We start from the raw sequence: 6,000 nt of genomic DNA on the forward strand, positions 1-6,000 counted from the left end.
GTTGTTGCACCCATTTTACACATAAGAAAACTGAGGCACAAAACATTTACATAATTTGCCCTCACACACCTAGGAGAATCTGTCCTGAAGGAGATCATTGCTGAGAGCAAATTTAGCGCAGCACTAGGGAAAAACTCAAAACTGCAGGATGTTAGAAGTACACCAGAAGTACCCACCTTTTCTCCCCTTGTTCACACCCCCTGCACTAGAGAACTTGCAGTACCCAGTCTGAAAAAGTACAAACTGTGAGACACACCTACATCTCCTCCCCCACCCGTTTTCCCATTTCCATCTTCCCCCACCCTCAGCCAACTGGACTACAGGTAGGTACCTGACCAACTGAAGTATCTCTCCAGAAATTTCTGAATTAAGATATGGAGATACTTGTTGAGAACCATGCTACAACATCAAAATATCTTGTGTTGTCACCACAGCAAACCAAAGTTTCATGCAAACCAAAGGTATGGGGAGGCAGAGACCAAGAGCTTTAAAGAGAGTCAATCTGAAAGAAACTGTAACAGACATTACAGAGTCATAGAGACACAAGACTATGTCATGTGTTTCCAGAGAAAAACTGGCAGAGTAGCTGCCTCAGGATGTTCTGGTTTCCAGGACGCTGAGCTGGGCTTCAGAGGCAGTCCTGCAACTGTAGGACAAACGCCCTTTTTAAGTAAGTTAATTCAAGTGGTTTCTGTTCCTTGCAGCCAAATAATCTCAAGACATCAGAAGAGGTCAAAGAAAAAACACTGAGTAAGCAGTCACTATGTGCTTCACAGTAACTTTGAGGTTGTTAGCTCTCCTATCAGGGATGAAGAAAAAGAGCTCCACTAACATCAATGAACAGATCTGCTGGACTCCCAAACACAAACTCTTTTACACGGTACCTCATTTTCATTCACATAACATCCAATCCATTCCAAGCCTCTATGCCATTTATCTTATTTTTTTCCCCATGAAACATTCTCAGATTAATCCAAAAATGTTAACTTTTCTTCTGTCCAGTCTCTAACCTATACATTTCAAATGCCTTTATGCTAGTATTTTATAATAAAATAAACTTGTGTATATATAAAGATGAGTGGCAGATCTGTTTGGTTTGTTCTTAAATTGATAAAGTGTTTTTGTCTCCTTGCTTTACCAGTTTATACACCCTTAACTCAAGCCCAGGCCAGCTTAGATCTTTTCCTGACCTGTCCCACCCCTCATTTCCTCCGAATGGCTGATTTGACTACTAAAATTCAGGCCACTTAACAGAAAAAGGATAATTCAGCTTACCTAAATATTTAGCTTTCCCAAAGTGACTTCAATTACTTTTCAAAGGCACTATGAAACAAGTATCTACATCCTAAGCTTGAAACCCTCGCCAAACGGTGATAAAGACCAGCAAAAAGTTCCGGTTTTCTGTCCCTGAGAATCAGTTTGCCAAGATGAAATGGCAGAGAACTTCTTAACTCTATAACATGTCTCTTTCGCCCATTCTCAAAAAGACACTGCTAAAGTTTTTCACATTTTCTCCAAGTATAGACAGCTCCACTGCCTATTTATAACTAGAAATTTTCCTAAGAATAACCTAAAATGTATCATCTGATTTGGTTTGATTTACTTTCCCAGACATTAAGTTCCTGGAATTTTTTTTAATTAAAAAAAGAAAGACAATTTAAACGTACTATCCTTTTACCAGCCTCAAAAGGCAAAGGAAGACTTCTTCAGCTTCTAGACTTATCCCAGGAGTTCAGAAGCCAGAGAATTTCTCACTGTGGTTCAGGGACTTCAGCAAGTCCCATATCCTCAACAGCTGGGAAATATCATTAGCCTGGAGGTAAACCACTAGGCCCTTATTAGTAGTGCAGCTATGTGGGTACAGACACTCGTCACTACCAGTCCAGCCTGGGAAGCCATTTGTTCTGACTGCCTTACATTCTCTGATCACTTAGAAACTGTTAGTCACAGCTACAACTAACAGTGAAATTCACTGTCAACCTTTGGGTCAGTTCTGCCAGAAGGACCATAAAAAAGTATGCATAACCAGCGTACTAACTGAAAAACGTGACTGTGTATATAAAATGATTCATTAAATGGCACTATTTTAATTAACACTGATTGTGCTAGGAACTGTGCTGCCATTTATCCTAAAATCATAAATAATAATAACACATTAAAATCTTCTTTGCATTGCTGAGTACCCTAAATTTTCTGAGTACTCTATATTTTCTATTTCCAGACATATCAAAATCAGTATCAATCAATATAACATCCTTAACGAGGTGGAAATAAGGTAGGGAAAGCTTATGAGTTTTGCAAGGGGCTGAATAATTACAAAGCTGAAAAGAGAACCAGAATTTTTAACTACAATCTGCACTAAAGCCATTAGGTATGTACCTCAGCAGTATTTCTCACCCTGAAATTTCCTTAGCATCTTAAGCTAAACCACCTCCAGTTTAATAAGGTCTCCGAGGAGGGAAAGCAGAACTGCTACCACGTCATACCACTGTGGTTTAGGTTCTACTGCCATTGTCATTTTACCAACGTTTTTAATACTTTGGTCACATACACTTTTTTTAATAAAGCAGTTTAAGTGCCTGGAATAAAAGCGTAAGTACACCCAATCCATTCGGAACATTGATGGCCAGCATTTGAGCCATGTAACAGCGTTGAAGAAAATCTGACAGCAAATCCAAATCAAAACACTCCGAGGAGCTGCTGGACGCTTTCCGTTTCTGTCACAAGATTTGGTTTGTGCCTGGTTCCAGGGCTCAACGGTTCTGACAGTGAAGGATGCTGTTCGAGGACAAAGTGCAATGTCCTCCTCCTCCATATGCTCCTGTGCGCGCACCACGAACACAAACTAAGCATACGCAGCAGCACGCACGGAGGGGACCCGGCTCTGAACACCACCCTGGGGATGGAAACTAAGCTTGTCATCCAAGGGGGATGCTGCTCCGCCGCCACACTCGGACCCCTGGAAGACCCATCTCCAGCCCGAGGACACCCCTCCCCCACGGCCCGGTGCCTCGAGCTTCCTACCTCCGCCCCGCTCCTCCCGCCCTCCTCCCACCGCCGTACGAAGGCGCAGCTCGGGGCAGCTCCGAAGTCGGGCAGGGACTGCGGGTAGACGAAGGGGCTGCGGCGCCCGAGCCAGGCCGCTATATCCACCGCGGCCCTACACCCCGCCTCCACCCCAGCCAACGGCGCTGCTCACGCCGCGGGCGGATCCGCGCCCGGCTCACCTGGGGGCCGCAGCCTCCGCAGCTCACAGGCATGTCACCGGCCCGCAACGACCAGCCGCACGAGCTGCAGAGCAGGCGGGCGCCCCCTCCCGCAGCGGCCCCCCAGCCCTCCCCCCCTCCCCGCCCCGCGGCCCGCCCCCGGCCTGCCCACCCCCGGCTTCCGCCGCAGCAACTCCAGCCCGCAACACCTCCTAGTCCTCACGCCTCCCACTCACTCACGCGAGAGGGTGGCACGCCTCTCGCGAGAAGAACCCCGCGCCAAAGCCCGCGCAAAAGTGGGTGGGCTTTTTTAAAAAGGAAAAAAGGAACAGGAAAAACCTTCCCACGTGCTCCAGGGCAGCTAGCAGGACCGCCCCGCGCATCATGTGACCACACCCAGCTGCCCCTCCATTGGCCAGAATCCGCTGGGCCAGGGGAGCTTTAAACTCGAGGCTGACCTTCGAACCTGCTGCAGACGTCTTGCGCGCTTCCTGGTCCGTTACCTTGGAAACTGTTTAACCCTTTCCTCTGGCAAAATATCCAAGTCTTGACTTTCTTTCTGCAGTTTTGGTTTAAGGCCCTGCCACCTCTCCTTAGTCCCCTTGGTTTTACCGCCTGGGGTCAGCTGGGCTCCCTCTTCGCCCCAGGCTAGCTTTGCTTTCTTCTGATTCCCGGGGCCCTTCTCATAGCGGCAGCCCCACCAGATCGGACGGCCCAAGAAAGGCTCATCCTTTGGGATAGCTCCGCCCCTTCTCCCCAGCATCTCTAGGGAGGATCACTCACAGCGCACCAGGCCAACTGCCCTATCCTAACCTCAACGATTAGCATCAAGGGATCTCCGGGCCCTAGTGCTCACCCTTCCGTCGTTACGCGATATCGGAATCGGGAAGTAAAGCATTGGTCACGGAGAAACCAAGCTCTAGATGAAAAGCTAATATGTAGAAACAAGGTAGAATCAGAAGGGCGAATCCAATGATGTTGCAGTCTCCTCGAAGACATCTATCCCTCAAGGGTGGAAATACCTGATAGATGAGAAAGACGTTTTTAAGTGTATCCTCATTATGAGTTTTGCCCTGGTTGGGAGAAAGGGGCAGGGAAGAAAGGGTATATTTGTATGTTCATTTAACAAATTTTTGTTGAGCTCCTACATATGTTAGGCACTCCTCCAGGCTCTTGATTGAGCTGCCTCGAAGACAGATAAATCTAGGTTCTAGGGAGCTTATGGGGGGGAGGGGAGAAAAATGTCGTTAGTGTTAAGCTCTGTGCAGAGGAAATACAGTGAATGATGTGATGGTGATTGTGATGGGGTGACCCTTTTGAGGAGGAGACATTTAAGAAGTGGTTGGCTTAACAGGCATGCAAATATCAGAGGGAAGAGCATTCCAGGCAAAGGATACAGCTAATTCAAAGGCCCTAAATAGGGTTTGAGGGGGAAGGTATGAGAAAGTAAGAGGAAATAAGCTTGGAAATGTGCTTGGAGAAGTAAACAAGCATTGGTTACATCCTGTAGGGCTTTGTAAGCCAATAAAGGAATTAGGGAGTTTATTCTGAGTGCAGTGGAAAGCACTGGAGAGTTTTAAATAGGGGAGAGACACCTATGGTTTAATTTTTTTTAAGCTCTTCGCTGTGGAGAATGGATCTTAAGGAGACCACAGAGGAAGCAGGGAGATTAGGAGATTTGTAATCTATGTAAGAGAGACTCCTGAAAATTTTTAATTTCCAATGACCTTGACATTCCTACTCTAAAATCCATTAGGTCAGAGTCCTGGTTCTGTTTGCCACTTTTTGTTAAGAACATCTAGATATCCTTCAGTTACTGCTGTTTAATTACGGTTGGAGAAATAAATGGAAAATTTTGTTACTTGGGAAAATGAATGGCCCAAAAGGAAAGTCACCTTTGATTTGTTTTCCTCCATTTACAACACACAGATAACCACCTCTTCTGTCCAAAAGTCAGTTCTAAGAAAAACCAACGTAAAATGATGTTCAATGCAGATATTTATTCCTAAGTATAAGATTTGAAAAGATAGAGGTTGAAGGCTAGAAAATGAAGATGTTTCACTAACAGAAACAGAAATCAGGAGACCTGAGTTCCAACTGGAAGAACTCATTAACTCAACCAAATCGAAGTACCTTATCATCCTTGAATCTCAGCTTCCTCATACAAAAAACAAGGCAATGAACTAACCTACACGCAAAGTGGTTAAGCCTGAATTACACTTTGGCATGCACACACCAGCAAGACGGAAGCTGAAAAGGGAAATGAAATGAATTTTTATGAAAACCTAACAGAGTCGTCAGCACATGCCAAATGAAATTGGAAATGCATGCGCACGCGCGCGCGCACACACACACACACACACACACACACACACACACACACACACACACCAGCTGAGGAACTATGAAACTGATTAATACAGATACCAGGAATGTTTCCCTAAGAAACCTTGGCCTTCTCAGAGTGTGAAAACGGAAGCATTGCCACCTGCTCAACCTCATACTCCCTTTCTCTGTAGCTATTTTGAACCTATGTAGTATTTAGTGAATAATGATGCACCTTTTCCTAATCAAGATTTAAGAACTAGAAAAGAAATGTTTAAAAGATCTGGAGCAATATTTTAAACTTTACACCTTGGTTTTAATGAAAATAAGATTTCAAGAAACATTGTAGCGTTTTTTTGAAAGGAAAAGTGCTGAATGAGAAAAGGTATTATTTTAACACATTAAGATCATTCTTTTAAACTGCTGAAGGAACTGAGTACTCCTTTGAGTGCTGTTTGCAGTCCTTACA

General features: G+C 45.0%; 1 protein-coding gene across 1 annotated transcript in view; it reads right to left on the reverse strand.

Moving 5' to 3' along the window:
• AKAP11 (A-kinase anchoring protein 11) overlaps window positions 1-3,296 on the reverse strand; it is a 48,505-nt gene extending 45,209 nt beyond the window's left edge. The window contains 1 exon segment of the mRNA XM_082859796.1: window positions 3,228-3,296. The gene's annotated coding sequence lies outside the window, so the exon portion shown is untranslated.
• Between the last annotated feature and the right edge of the window lie 2,704 nt (window positions 3,297-6,000).

Source organism: Leucopleurus acutus, assembly GCF_964270905.1.
Source record: "Leucopleurus acutus genome assembly, chromosome: 18".
NCBI lineage: Eukaryota > Metazoa > Chordata > Mammalia > Artiodactyla > Delphinidae > Leucopleurus > Leucopleurus acutus.